We start from the raw sequence: 15,085 nt of genomic DNA, 5'->3' as shown, positions 1-15,085 counted from the left end.
ATGCTCACTGCGTCTCAGATGGATCGGTCCAAGGCCTTTCTACAGTAAGCAGAGGAGAGGACAGCCTTCCAGTAGAATAGATAGAGTCACAGCTCCCAACATTTACTAACAAATGAACAGCTACAGATATTTCGCTTGCACTTGTATGTGCTAGAGAACTGTGCTACATACCAGTTATTTTCAATATGTATAAATATAGAGATAGAAATACATGTATGACTCCTGTTATTTTTGTTTTACCTTGTAATAAACCACTTAAGTGGTGATCTCTCTTAATGGTTCATGAGTAATTTGGTATTGTTCGGCATGTTCACCTGCCTAAGTACCTTAGATCGCAAGCCCATAATTAGTCAATGGGGCTGACTGGCTAGCTACTAGTACTGTTAGCTAGCCAGATAGCCACAAAGCATTGTTAGCTAGCTACTGTAACCACAAAGATTTGACATCTATCTTGCATAATAGTAGTTTTAGGTCATTTTTTCCTGTTTAACTATCTGGCTAGCTAAATTGTTACGATTCACATATGTAGCTGATAATTATGAAGTCCAATGTACGCTTTGTGTATATCTTGTTTCGTCTATTGTTGCCATTGTCCTGGCTGGAAGGAGGTTCAGTGAATGGGGCGGTGAAGCGTGAGGTAATACAGTAGGGGTTGTGCGAGTGCTTCTTAAATGTATTGTTTTATGTATTCTCCCCACTCTGGTCCTCACAAGAACATACTCAAGAGAACGTACTGGAGAAAACATTCGGAGCATGACTGTGGAGCATGGTAGGTAGTATGTTTGGAGAAACACCCCTAGAGTTTGAGAGTTACAAGCCTCCACTCACCCAGTAATTTTTGAACTGTCCCTAAATAATCCTACTAAAACACTGCATGAGAAATATGTCATGGACTCAAAACAATTGAAAGTACAGAGTATAAAACAGTACTTAGCCTAATATATGATTAACAGCCACGATAGCAGCGTCTACCGATAGGCCTATTTTTAATTAATATTTCAACTCGTCACCACGCTCTACCTTCCACTGGTGTTTCCCAACTGTAGTCCTCGGGTACCCCCAACAATAGACATTTTCATTTTAGAGCCAGACAAGCACACTTGTTTCAATTTGGTAACTAATCCTTCGATTAGTTAAATCAGTCCAGAGCTACAACAACAATGTGTGCTGATTGAACCAAACTAAATAATTGGAGGATGCGGGCATCGATCCCGCTACCTCTCGCATGCTAAGCGAGCGCTCTACCATTTGAGCTAATCCCCCTGTGCCTCTAATAAGAAGTATGAAATCTCAAGGACCGCACTGCCAAACCCCTCGTCAACTAGAAAGGATACTTTCTTTTTAAAGCATGCTTGCTTCAGCTGTCTAAAAGTATTTTTCATGGTAGTTCGGTAACGGTTGAAGCAGCGACTGCAGTAAGCCTAGTGGTGGAAATAGTTGTATGGTTAGTGAGTTTTGGGTGTATGATAGCAGAAAAACCTGTGAGTCTGGACTTCCCCCTGCTGGCTGTCTGTGGAATAACATCAGGATCAGATGATCGTGGGGATATGCATGTTAGTCGCCCGAACATGGTCACTGTTTTCCTGTCTTTTGTCGTTCTTATGCTCACTGCGTCTCAGATGGATCGGTCCAAGGCCTTTCTACAGTAAGCAGAGGAGAGGACAGCCTTCCAGTAGAATAGATAGAGTCACAGCTCCCAACATTTACTAACAAATGAACAGCTACAGATATTTCGCTTGCACTTGTATGTGCTAGAGAACTGTGCTACATACCAGTTATTTTCAATATGTATAAATATAGAGATAGAAATACATGTATGACTCCTGTTATTTTTGTTTTACCTTGTAATAAACCACTTAAGTGGTGATCTCTCTTAATGGTTCATGAGTAATTTGGTATTGTTCGGCATGTTCACCTGCCTAAGTACCTTAGATCGCAAGCCCATAATTAGTCAATGGGGCTGACTGGCTAGCTACTAGTACTGTTAGCTAGCCAGATAGCCACAAAGCATTGTTAGCTAGCTACTGTAACCACAAAGATTTGACATCTATCTTGCATAATAGTAGTTTTAGGTCATTTTTTCCTGTTTAACTATCTGGCTAGCTAAATTGTTACGATTCACATATGTAGCTGATAATTATGAAGTCCAATGTACGCTTTGTGTATATCTTGTTTCGTCTATTGTTGCCATTGTCCTGGCTGGAAGGAGGTTCAGTGAATGGGGCGGTGAAGCGTGAGGTAATACAGTAGGGGTTGTGCGAGTGCTTCTTAAATGTATTGTTTTATGTATTCTCCCCACTCTGGTCCTCACAAGAACATACTCAAGAGAACGTACTGGAGAAAACATTCGGAGCATGACTGTGGAGCATGGTAGGTAGTATGTTTGGAGAAACACCCCTAGAGTTTGAGAGTTACAAGCCTCCACTCACCCAGTAATTTTTGAACTGTCCCTAAATAATCCTACTAAAACACTGCATGAGAAATATGTCATGGACTCAAAACAATTGAAAGTACAGAGTATAAAACAGTACTTAGCCTAATATATGATTAACAGCCACGATAGCAGCGTCTACCGATAGGCCTATTTTTAATTAATATTTCAACTCGTCACCACGCTCTACCTTCCACTGGTGTTTCCCAACTGTAGTCCTCGGGTACCCCCAACAATAGACATTTTCATTTTAGAGCCAGACAAGCACACTTGTTTCAATTTGGTAACTAATCCTTCGATTAGTTAAATCAGTCCAGAGCTACAACAACAATGTGTGCTGATTGAACCAAACTAAATAATTGGAGGATGCGGGCATCGATCCCGCTACCTCTCGCATGCTAAGCGAGCGCTCTACCATTTGAGCTAATCCCCCTGTGCCTCTAATAAGAAGTATGAAATCTCAAGGACCGCACTGCCAAACCCCTCGTCAACTAGAAAGGATACTTTCTTTTTAAAGCATGCTTGCTTCAGCTGTCTAAAAGTATTTTTCATGGTAGTTCGGTAACGGTTGAAGCAGCGACTGCAGTAAGCCTAGTGGTGGAAATAGTTGTATGGTTAGTGAGTTTTGGGTGTATGATAGCAGAAAAACCTGTGAGTCTGGACTTCCCCCTGCTGGCTGTCTGTGGAATAACATCAGGATCAGATGATCGTGGGGATATGCATGTTAGTCGCCCGAACATGGTCACTGTTTTCCTGTCTTTTGTCGTTCTTATGCTCACTGCGTCTCAGATGGATCGGTCCAAGGCCTTTCTACAGTAAGCAGAGGAGAGGACAGCCTTCCAGTAGAATAGATAGAGTCACAGCTCCCAACATTTACTAACAAATGAACAGCTACAGATATTTCGCTTGCACTTGTATGTGCTAGAGAACTGTGCTACATACCAGTTATTTTCAATATGTATAAATATAGAGATAGAAATACATGTATGACTCCTGTTATTTTTGTTTTACCTTGTAATAAACCACTTAAGTGGTGATCTCTCTTAATGGTTCATGAGTAATTTGGTATTGTTCGGCATGTTTACCTGCCTAAGTACCTTAGATCGCAAGCCCATAATTAGTCAATGGGGCTGACTGGCTAGCTACTAGTACTGTTAGCTAGCCAGATAGCCACAAAGCATTGTTAGCTAGCTACTGTAACCACAAAGATTTGACATCTATCTTGCATAATAGTAGTTTTAGGTCATTTTTTCCTGTTTAACTATCTGGCTAGCTAAATTGTTACGATTCACATATGTAGCTGATAATTATGAAGTCCAATGTACGCTTTGTGTATATCTTGTTTCGTCTATTGTTGCCATTGTCCTGGCTGGAAGGAGGTTCAGTGAATGGGGCGGTGAAGCGTGAGGTAATACAGTAGGGGTTGTGCGAGTGCTTCTTAAATGTATTGTTTTATGTATTCTCCCCACTCTGGTCCTCACAAGAACATACTCAAGAGAACGTACTGGAGAAAACATTCGGAGCATGACTGTGGAGCATGGTAGGTAGTATGTTTGGAGAAACACCCCTAGAGTTTGAGAGTTACAAGCCTCCACTCACCCAGTAATTTTTGAACTGTCCCTAAATAATCCTACTAAAACACTGCATGAGAAATATGTCATGGACTCAAAACAATTGAAAGTACAGAGTATAAAACAGTACTTAGCCTAATATATGATTAACAGCCACGATAGCAGCGTCTACCGATAGGCCTATTTTTAATTAATATTTCAACTCGTCACCACGCTCTACCTTCCACTGGTGTTTCCCAACTGTAGTCCTCGGGTACCCCCAACAATAGACATTTTCATTTTAGAGCCAGACAAGCACACTTGTTTCAATTTGGTAACTAATCCTTCGATTAGTTAAATCAGTCCAGAGCTACAACAACAATGTGTGCTGATTGAACCAAACTAAATAATTGGAGGATGCGGGCATCGATCCCGCTACCTCTCGCATGCTAAGCGAGCGCTCTACCATTTGAGCTAATCCCCCTGTGCCTCTAATAAGAAGTATGAAATCTCAAGGACCGCACTGCCAAACCCCTCGTCAACTAGAAAGGATACTTTCTTTTTAAAGCATGCTTGCTTCAGCTGTCTAAAAGTATTTTTCATGGTAGTTCGGTAACGGTTGAAGCAGCGACTGCAGTAAGCCTAGTGGTGGAAATAGTTGTATGGTTAGTGAGTTTTGGGTGTATGATAGCAGAAAAACCTGTGAGTCTGGACTTCCCCCTGCTGGCTGTCTGTGGAATAACATCAGGATCAGATGATCGTGGGGATATGCATGTTAGTCGCCCGAACATGGTCACTGTTTTCCTGTCTTTTGTCGTTCTTATGCTCACTGCGTCTCAGATGGATCGGTCCAAGGCCTTTCTACAGTAAGCAGAGGAGAGGACAGCCTTCCAGTAGAATAGATAGAGTCACAGCTCCCAACATTTACTAACAAATGAACAGCTACAGATATTTCGCTTGCACTTGTATGTGCTAGAGAACTGTGCTACATACCAGTTATTTTCAATATGTATAAATATAGAGATAGAAATACATGTATGACTCCTGTTATTTTTGTTTTACCTTGTAATAAACCACTTAAGTGGTGATCTCTCTTAATGGTTCATGAGTAATTTGGTATTGTTCGGCATGTTTACCTGCCTAAGTACCTTAGATCGCAAGCCCATAATTAGTCAATGGGGCTGACTGGCTAGCTACTAGTACTGTTAGCTAGCCAGATAGCCACAAAGCATTGTTAGCTAGCTACTGTAACCACAAAGATTTGACATCTATCTTGCATAATAGTAGTTTTAGGTCATTTTTTCCTGTTTAACTATCTGGCTAGCTAAATTGTTACGATTCACATATGTAGCTGATAATTATGAAGTCCAATGTACGCTTTGTGTATATCTTGTTTCGTCTATTGTTGCCATTGTCCTGGCTGGAAGGAGGTTCAGTGAATGGGGCGGTGAAGCGTGAGGTAATACAGTAGGGGTTGTGCGAGTGCTTCTTAAATGTATTGTTTTATGTATTCTCCCCACTCTGGTCCTCACAAGAACATACTCAAGAGAACGTACTGGAGAAAACATTCGGAGCATGACTGTGGAGCATGGTAGGTAGTATGTTTGGAGAAACACCCCTAGAGTTTGAGAGTTACAAGCCTCCACTCACCCAGTAATTTTTGAACTGTCCCTAAATAATCCTACTAAAACACTGCATGAGAAATATGTCATGGACTCAAAACAATTGAAAGTACAGAGTATAAAACAGTACTTAGCCTAATATATGATTAACAGCCACGATAGCAGCGTCTACCGATAGGCCTATTTTTAATTAATATTTCAACTCGTCACCACGCTCTACCTTCCACTGGTGTTTCCCAACTGTAGTCCTCGGGTACCCCCAACAATAGACATTTTCATTTTAGAGCCAGACAAGCACACTTGTTTCAATTTGGTAACTAATCCTTCGATTAGTTAAATCAGTCCAGAGCTACAACAACAATGTGTGCTGATTGAACCAAACTAAATAATTGGAGGATGCGGGCATCGATCCCGCTACCTCTCGCATGCTAAGCGAGCGCTCTACCATTTGAGCTAATCCCCCTGTGCCTCTAATAAGAAGTATGAAATCTCAAGGACCGCACTGCCAAACCCCTCGTCAACTAGAAAGGATACTTTCTTTTTAAAGCATGCTTGCTTCAGCTGTCTAAAAGTATTTTTCATGGTAGTTCGGTAACGGTTGAAGCAGCGACTGCAGTAAGCCTAGTGGTGGAAATAGTTGTATGGTTAGTGAGTTTTGGGTGTATGATAGCAGAAAAACCTGTGAGTCTGGACTTCCCCCTGCTGGCTGTCTGTGGAATAACATCAGGATCAGATGATCGTGGGGATATGCATGTTAGTCGCCCGAACATGGTCACTGTTTTCCTGTCTTTTGTCGTTCTTATGCTCACTGCGTCTCAGATGGATCGGTCCAAGGCCTTTCTACAGTAAGCAGAGGAGAGGACAGCCTTCCAGTAGAATAGATAGAGTCACAGCTCCCAACATTTACTAACAAATGAACAGCTACAGATATTTCGCTTGCACTTGTATGTGCTAGAGAACTGTGCTACATACCAGTTATTTTCAATATGTATAAATATAGAGATAGAAATACATGTATGACTCCTGTTATTTTTGTTTTACCTTGTAATAAACCACTTAAGTGGTGATCTCTCTTAATGGTTCATGAGTAATTTGGTATTGTTCGGCATGTTCACCTGCCTAAGTACCTTAGATCGCAAGCCCATAATTAGTCAATGGGGCTGACTGGCTAGCTACTAGTACTGTTAGCTAGCCAGATAGCCACAAAGCATTGTTAGCTAGCTACTGTAACCACAAAGATTTGACATCTATCTTGCATAATAGTAGTTTTAGGTCATTTTTTCCTGTTTAACTATCTGGCTAGCTAAATTGTTACGATTCACATATGTAGCTGATAATTATGAAGTCCAATGTACGCTTTGTGTATATCTTGTTTCGTCTATTGTTGCCATTGTCCTGGCTGGAAGGAGGTTCAGTGAATGGGGCGGTGAAGCGTGAGGTAATACAGTAGGGGTTGTGCGAGTGCTTCTTAAATGTATTGTTTTATGTATTCTCCCCACTCTGGTCCTCACAAGAACATACTCAAGAGAACGTACTGGAGAAAACATTCGGAGCATGACTGTGGAGCATGGTAGGTAGTATGTTTGGAGAAACACCCCTAGAGTTTGAGAGTTACAAGCCTCCACTCACCCAGTAATTTTTGAACTGTCCCTAAATAATCCTACTAAAACACTGCATGAGAAATATGTCATGGACTCAAAACAATTGAAAGTACAGAGTATAAAACAGTACTTAGCCTAATATATGATTAACAGCCACGATAGCAGCGTCTACCGATAGGCCTATTTTTAATTAATATTTCAACTCGTCACCACGCTCTACCTTCCACTGGTGTTTCCCAACTGTAGTCCTCGGGTACCCCCAACAATAGACATTTTCATTTTAGAGCCAGACAAGCACACTTGTTTCAATTTGGTAACTAATCCTTCGATTAGTTAAATCAGTCCAGAGCTACAACAACAATGTGTGCTGATTGAACCAAACTAAATAATTGGAGGATGCGGGCATCGATCCCGCTACCTCTCGCATGCTAAGCGAGCGCTCTACCATTTGAGCTAATCCCCCTGTGCCTCTAATAAGAAGTATGAAATCTCAAGGACCGCACTGCCAAACCCCTCGTCAACTAGAAAGGATACTTTCTTTTTAAAGCATGCTTGCTTCAGCTGTCTAAAAGTATTTTTCATGGTAGTTCGGTAACGGTTGAAGCAGCGACTGCAGTAAGCCTAGTGGTGGAAATAGTTGTATGGTTAGTGAGTTTTGGGTGTATGATAGCAGAAAAACATGTGAGTCTGGACTTCCCCCTGCTGGCTGTCTGTGGAATAACATCAGGATCAGATGATCGTGGGGATATGCATGTTAGTCGCCCGAACATGGTCACTGTTTTCCTGTCTTTTGTCGTTCTTATGCTCACTGCGTCTCAGATGGATCGGTCCAAGGCCTTTCTACAGTAAGCAGAGGAGAGGACAGCCTTCCAGTAGAATAGATAGAGTCACAGCTCCCAACATTTACTAACAAATGAACAGCTACAGATATTTCGCTTGCACTTGTATGTGCTAGAGAACTGTGCTACATACCAGTTATTTTCAATATGTATAAATATAGAGATAGAAATACATGTATGACTCCTGTTATTTTTGTTTTACCTTGTAATAAACCACTTAAGTGGTGATCTCTCTTAATGGTTCATGAGTAATTTGGTATTGTTCGGCATGTTTACCTGCCTAAGTACCTTAGATCGCAAGCCCATAATTAGTCAATGGGGCTGACTGGCTAGCTACTAGTACTGTTAGCTAGCCAGATAGCCACAAAGCATTGTTAGCTAGCTACTGTAACCACAAAGATTTGACATCTATCTTGCATAATAGTAGTTTTAGGTCATTTTTTCCTGTTTAACTATCTGGCTAGCTAAATTGTTACGATTCACATATGTAGCTGATAATTATGAAGTCCAATGTACGCTTTGTGTATATCTTGTTTCGTCTATTGTTGCCATTGTCCTGGCTGGAAGGAGGTTCAGTGAATGGGGCGGTGAAGCGTGAGGTAATACAGTAGGGGTTGTGCGAGTGCTTCTTAAATGTATTGTTTTATGTATTCTCCCCACTCTGGTCCTCACAAGAACATACTCAAGAGAACGTACTGGAGAAAACATTCGGAGCATGACTGTGGAGCATGGTAGGTAGTATGTTTGGAGAAACACCCCTAGAGTTTGAGAGTTACAAGCCTCCACTCACCCAGTAATTTTTGAACTGTCCCTAAATAATCCTACTAAAACACTGCATGAGAAATATGTCATGGACTCAAAACAATTGAAAGTACAGAGTATAAAACAGTACTTAGCCTAATATATGATTAACAGCCACGATAGCAGCGTCTACCGATAGGCCTATTTTTAATTAATATTTCAACTCGTCACCACGCTCTACCTTCCACTGGTGTTTCCCAACTGTAGTCCTCGGGTACCCCCAACAATAGACATTTTCATTTTAGAGCCAGACAAGCACACTTGTTTCAATTTGGTAACTAATCCTTCGATTAGTTAAATCAGTCCAGAGCTACAACAACAATGTGTGCTGATTGAACCAAACTAAATAATTGGAGGATGCGGGCATCGATCCCGCTACCTCTCGCATGCTAAGCGAGCGCTCTACCATTTGAGCTAATCCCCCTGTGCCTCTAATAAGAAGTATGAAATCTCAAGGACCGCACTGCCAAACCCCTCGTCAACTAGAAAGGATACTTTCTTTTTAAAGCATGCTTGCTTCAGCTGTCTAAAAGTATTTTTCATGGTAGTTCGGTAACGGTTGAAGCAGCGACTGCAGTAAGCCTAGTGGTGGAAATAGTTGTATGGTTAGTGAGTTTTGGGTGTATGATAGCAGAAAAACCTGTGAGTCTGGACTTCCCCCTGCTGGCTGTCTGTGGAATAACATCAGGATCAGATGATCGTGGGGATATGCATGTTAGTCGCCCGAACATGGTCACTGTTTTCCTGTCTTTTGTCGTTCTTATGCTCACTGCGTCTCAGATGGATCGGTCCAAGGCCTTTCTACAGTAAGCAGAGGAGAGGACAGCCTTCCAGTAGAATAGATAGAGTCACAGCTCCCAACATTTACTAACAAATGAACAGCTACAGATATTTCGCTTGCACTTGTATGTGCTAGAGAACTGTGCTACATACCAGTTATTTTCAATATGTATAAATATAGAGATAGAAATACATGTATGACTCCTGTTATTTTTGTTTTACCTTGTAATAAACCACTTAAGTGGTGATCTCTCTTAATGGTTCATGAGTAATTTGGTATTGTTCGGCATGTTCACCTGCCTAAGTACCTTAGATCGCAAGCCCATAATTAGTCAATGGGGCTGACTGGCTAGCTACTAGTACTGTTAGCTAGCCAGATAGCCACAAAGCATTGTTAGCTAGCTACTGTAACCACAAAGATTTGACATCTATCTTGCATAATAGTAGTTTTAGGTCATTTTTTCCTGTTTAACTATCTGGCTAGCTAAATTGTTACGATTCACATATGTAGCTGATAATTATGAAGTCCAATGTACGCTTTGTGTATATCTTGTTTCGTCTATTGTTGCCATTGTCCTGGCTGGAAGGAGGTTCAGTGAATGGGGCGGTGAAGCGTGAGGTAATACAGTAGGGGTTGTGCGAGTGCTTCTTAAATGTATTGTTTTATGTATTCTCCCCACTCTGGTCCTCACAAGAACATACTCAAGAGAACGTACTGGAGAAAACATTCGGAGCATGACTGTGGAGCATGGTAGGTAGTATGTTTGGAGAAACACCCCTAGAGTTTGAGAGTTACAAGCCTCCACTCACCCAGTAATTTTTGAACTGTCCCTAAATAATCCTACTAAAACACTGCATGAGAAATATGTCATGGACTCAAAACAATTGAAAGTACAGAGTATAAAACAGTACTTAGCCTAATATATGATTAACAGCCACGATAGCAGCGTCTACCGATAGGCCTATTTTTAATTAATATTTCAACTCGTCACCACGCTCTACCTTCCACTGGTGTTTCCCAACTGTAGTCCTCGGGTACCCCCAACAATAGACATTTTCATTTTAGAGCCAGACAAGCACACTTGTTTCAATTTGGTAACTAATCCTTCGATTAGTTAAATCAGTCCAGAGCTACAACAACAATGTGTGCTGATTGAACCAAACTAAATAATTGGAGGATGCGGGCATCGATCCCGCTACCTCTCGCATGCTAAGCGAGCGCTCTACCATTTGAGCTAATCCCCCTGTGCCTCTAATAAGAAGTATGAAATCTCAAGGACCGCACTGCCAAACCCCTCGTCAACTAGAAAGGATACTTTCTTTTTAAAGCATGCTTGCTTCAGCTGTCTAAAAGTATTTTTCATGGTAGTTCGGTAACGGTTGAAGCAGCGACTGCAGTAAGCCTAGTGGTGGAAATAGTTGTATGGTTAGTGAGTTTTGGGTGTATGATAGCAGAAAAACATGTGAGTCTGGACTTCCCCCTGCTGGCTGTCTGTGGAATAACATCAGGATCAGATGATCGTGGGGATATGCATGTTAGTCGCCCGAACATGGTCACTGTTTTCCTGTCTTTTGTCGTTCTTATGCTCACTGCGTCTCAGATGGATCGGTCCAAGGCCTTTCTACAGTAAGCAGAGGAGAGGACAGCCTTCCAGTAGAATAGATAGAGTCACAGCTCCCAACATTTACTAACAAATGAACAGCTACAGATATTTCGCTTGCACTTGTATGTGCTAGAGAACTGTGCTACATACCAGTTATTTTCAATATGTATAAATATAGAGATAGAAATACATGTATGACTCCTGTTATTTTTGTTTTACCTTGTAATAAACCACTTAAGTGGTGATCTCTCTTAATGGTTCATGAGTAATTTGGTATTGTTCGGCATGTTTACCTGCCTAAGTACCTTAGATCGCAAGCCCATAATTAGTCAATGGGGCTGACTGGCTAGCTACTAGTACTGTTAGCTAGCCAGATAGCCACAAAGCATTGTTAGCTAGCTACTGTAACCACAAAGATTTGACATCTATCTTGCATAATAGTAGTTTTAGGTCATTTTTTCCTGTTTAACTATCTGGCTAGCTAAATTGTTACGATTCACATATGTAGCTGATAATTATGAAGTCCAATGTACGCTTTGTGTATATCTTGTTTCGTCTATTGTTGCCATTGTCCTGGCTGGAAGGAGGTTCAGTGAATGGGGCGGTGAAGCGTGAGGTAATACAGTAGGGGTTGTGCGAGTGCTTCTTAAATGTATTGTTTTATGTATTCTCCCCACTCTGGTCCTCACAAGAACATACTCAAGAGAACGTACTGGAGAAAACATTCGGAGCATGACTGTGGAGCATGGTAGGTAGTATGTTTGGAGAAACACCCCTAGAGTTTGAGAGTTACAAGCCTCCACTCACCCAGTAATTTTTGAACTGTCCCTAAATAATCCTACTAAAACACTGCATGAGAAATATGTCATGGACTCAAAACAATTGAAAGTACAGAGTATAAAACAGTACTTAGCCTAATATATGATTAACAGCCACGATAGCAGCGTCTACCGATAGGCCTATTTTTAATTAATATTTCAACTCGTCACCACGCTCTACCTTCCACTGGTGTTTCCCAACTGTAGTCCTCGGGTACCCCCAACAATAGACATTTTCATTTTAGAGCCAGACAAGCACACTTGTTTCAATTTGGTAACTAATCCTTCGATTAGTTAAATCAGTCCAGAGCTACAACAACAATGTGTGCTGATTGAACCAAACTAAATAATTGGAGGATGCGGGCATCGATCCCGCTACCTCTCGCATGCTAAGCGAGCGCTCTACCATTTGAGCTAATCCCCCTGTGCCTCTAATAAGAAGTATGAAATCTCAAGGACCGCACTGCCAAACCCCTCGTCAACTAGAAAGGATACTTTCTTTTTAAAGCATGCTTGCTTCAGCTGTCTAAAAGTATTTTTCATGGTAGTTCGGTAACGGTTGAAGCAGCGACTGCAGTAAGCCTAGTGGTGGAAATAGTTGTATGGTTAGTGAGTTTTGGGTGTATGATAGCAGAAAAACCTGTGAGTCTGGACTTCCCCCTGCTGGCTGTCTGTGGAATAACATCAGGATCAGATGATCGTGGGGATATGCATGTTAGTCGCCCGAACATGGTCACTGTTTTCCTGTCTTTTGTCGTTCTTATGCTCACTGCGTCTCAGATGGATCGGTCCAAGGCCTTTCTACAGTAAGCAGAGGAGAGGACAGCCTTCCAGTAGAATAGATAGAGTCACAGCTCCCAACATTTACTAACAAATGAACAGCTACAGATATTTCGCTTGCACTTGTATGTGCTAGAGAACTGTGCTACATACCAGTTATTTTCAATATGTATAAATATAGAGATAGAAATACATGTATGACTCCTGTTATTTTTGTTTTACCTTGTAATAAACCACTTAAGTGGTGATCTCTCTTAATGGTTCATGAGTAATTTGGTATTGTTCGGCATGTTCACCTGCCTAAGTACCTTAGATCGCAAGCCCATAATTAGTCAATGGGGCTGACTGGCTAGCTACTAGTACTGTTAGCTAGCCAGATAGCCACAAAGCATTGTTAGCTAGCTACTGTAACCACAAAGATTTGACATCTATCTTGCATAATAGTAGTTTTAGGTCATTTTTTCCTGTTTAACTATCTGGCTAGCTAAATTGTTACGATTCACATATGTAGCTGATAATTATGAAGTCCAATGTACGCTTTGTGTATATCTTGTTTCGTCTATTGTTGCCATTGTCCTGGCTGGAAGGAGGTTCAGTGAATGGGGCGGTGAAGCGTGAGGTAATACAGTAGGGGTTGTGCGAGTGCTTCTTAAATGTATTGTTTTATGTATTCTCCCCACTCTGGTCCTCACAAGAACATACTCAAGAGAACGTACTGGAGAAAACATTCGGAGCATGACTGTGGAGCATGGTAGGTAGTATGTTTGGAGAAACACCCCTAGAGTTTGAGAGTTACAAGCCTCCACTCACCCAGTAATTTTTGAACTGTCCCTAAATAATCCTACTAAAACACTGCATGAGAAATATGTCATGGACTCAAAACAATTGAAAGTACAGAGTATAAAACAGTACTTAGCCTAATATATGATTAACAGCCACGATAGCAGCGTCTACCGATAGGCCTATTTTTAATTAATATTTCAACTCGTCACCACGCTCTACCTTCCACTGGTGTTTCCCAACTGTAGTCCTCGGGTACCCCCAACAATAGACATTTTCATTTTAGAGCCAGACAAGCACACTTGTTTCAATTTGGTAACTAATCCTTCGATTAGTTAAATCAGTCCAGAGCTACAACAACAATGTGTGCTGATTGAACCAAACTAAATAATTGGAGGATGCGGGCATCGATCCCGCTACCTCTCGCATGCTAAGCGAGCGCTCTACCATTTGAGCTAATCCCCCTGTGCCTCTAATAAGAAGTATGAAATCTCAAGGACCGCACTGCCAAACCCCTCGTCAACTAGAAAGGATACTTTCTTTTTAAAGCATGCTTGCTTCAGCTGTCTAAAAGTATTTTTCATGGTAGTTCGGTAACGGTTGAAGCAGCGACTGCAGTAAGCCTAGTGGTGGAAATAGTTGTATGGTTAGTGAGTTTTGGGTGTATGATAGCAGAAAAACCTGTGAGTCTGGACTTCCCCCTGCTGGCTGTCTGTGGAATAACATCAGGATCAGATGATCGTGGGGATATGCATGTTAGTCGCCCGAACATGGTCACTGTTTTCCTGTCTTTTGTCGTTCTTATGCTCACTGCGTCTCAGATGGATCGGTCCAAGGCCTTTCTACAGTAAGCAGAGGAGAGGACAGCCTTCCAGTAGAATAGATAGAGTCACAGCTCCCAACATTTACTAACAAATGAACAGCTACAGATATTTCGCTTGCACTTGTATGTGCTAGAGAACTGTGCTACATACCAGTTATTTTCAATATGTATAAATATAGAGATAGAAATACATGTATGACTCCTGTTATTTTTGTTTTACCTTGTAATAAACCACTTAAGTGGTGATCTCTCTTAATGGTTCATGAGTAATTTGGTATTGTTCGGCATGTTTACCTGCCTAAGTACCTTAGATCGCAAGCCCATAATTAGTCAATGGGGCTGACTGGCTAGCTACTAGTACTGTTAGCTAGCCAGATAGCCACAAAGCATTGTTAGCTAGCTACTGTAACCACAAAGATTTGACATCTATCTTGCATAATAGTAGTTTTAGGTCATTTTTTCCTGTTTAACTATCTGGCTAGCTAAATTGTTACGATTCACATATGTAGCTGATAATTATGAAGTCCAATGTACGCTTTGTGTATATCTTGTTTCGTCTATTGTTGCCATTGTCCTGGCTGGAAGGAGGTTCAGTGAATGGGGCGGTGAAGCGTGAGGTAATACAGTAGGGGTTGTGCGAGTGCTTCTTAAATGTA

At 41.4% G+C, this 15,085-nt stretch overlaps 9 non-coding genes across 9 annotated transcripts; all 9 read right to left on the bottom strand.

The window, feature by feature from the left end:
- Window positions 1–1,190: 1,190 nt before the first annotated feature.
- On the bottom strand, window positions 1,191–1,263 carry trnaa-agc (transfer RNA alanine (anticodon AGC)). Its single transcript has one exon. It is a non-coding gene; the product is annotated as a tRNA-Ala (tRNA).
- A 1,528-nt stretch (window positions 1,264–2,791) lies between these two features.
- Window positions 2,792–2,864, bottom strand: trnaa-agc (transfer RNA alanine (anticodon AGC)). The gene has a single exon. It is a non-coding gene; the product is annotated as a tRNA-Ala (tRNA).
- A 1,528-nt stretch (window positions 2,865–4,392) lies between these two features.
- Window positions 4,393–4,465, bottom strand: trnaa-agc (transfer RNA alanine (anticodon AGC)). Its single transcript has one exon. It is a non-coding gene; the product is annotated as a tRNA-Ala (tRNA).
- Window positions 4,466–5,993: 1,528 nt separating this feature from the next.
- trnaa-agc (transfer RNA alanine (anticodon AGC)) lies at window positions 5,994–6,066 on the bottom strand. The gene has a single exon. It is a non-coding gene; the product is annotated as a tRNA-Ala (tRNA).
- Window positions 6,067–7,594: 1,528 nt separating this feature from the next.
- On the bottom strand, window positions 7,595–7,667 carry trnaa-agc (transfer RNA alanine (anticodon AGC)). The gene has a single exon. It is a non-coding gene; the product is annotated as a tRNA-Ala (tRNA).
- Window positions 7,668–9,195: 1,528 nt separating this feature from the next.
- trnaa-agc (transfer RNA alanine (anticodon AGC)) lies at window positions 9,196–9,268 on the bottom strand. The gene has a single exon. It is a non-coding gene; the product is annotated as a tRNA-Ala (tRNA).
- Window positions 9,269–10,796: 1,528 nt separating this feature from the next.
- Window positions 10,797–10,869, bottom strand: trnaa-agc (transfer RNA alanine (anticodon AGC)). The gene has a single exon. It is a non-coding gene; the product is annotated as a tRNA-Ala (tRNA).
- Window positions 10,870–12,397: 1,528 nt separating this feature from the next.
- trnaa-agc (transfer RNA alanine (anticodon AGC)) lies at window positions 12,398–12,470 on the bottom strand. Its single transcript has one exon. It is a non-coding gene; the product is annotated as a tRNA-Ala (tRNA).
- Window positions 12,471–13,998: 1,528 nt separating this feature from the next.
- On the bottom strand, window positions 13,999–14,071 carry trnaa-agc (transfer RNA alanine (anticodon AGC)). The gene has a single exon. It is a non-coding gene; the product is annotated as a tRNA-Ala (tRNA).
- Window positions 14,072–15,085: the final 1,014 nt, after the last annotated feature.

The sequence above is a fragment of the Salvelinus fontinalis genome, chromosome 29 (assembly GCF_029448725.1).
Source record: "Salvelinus fontinalis isolate EN_2023a chromosome 29, ASM2944872v1, whole genome shotgun sequence".
Classification (NCBI taxonomy): Eukaryota; Metazoa; Chordata; class Actinopteri; order Salmoniformes; family Salmonidae; genus Salvelinus; species Salvelinus fontinalis.
This window is presented reverse-complemented; position numbering and strand designations above follow the sequence as displayed.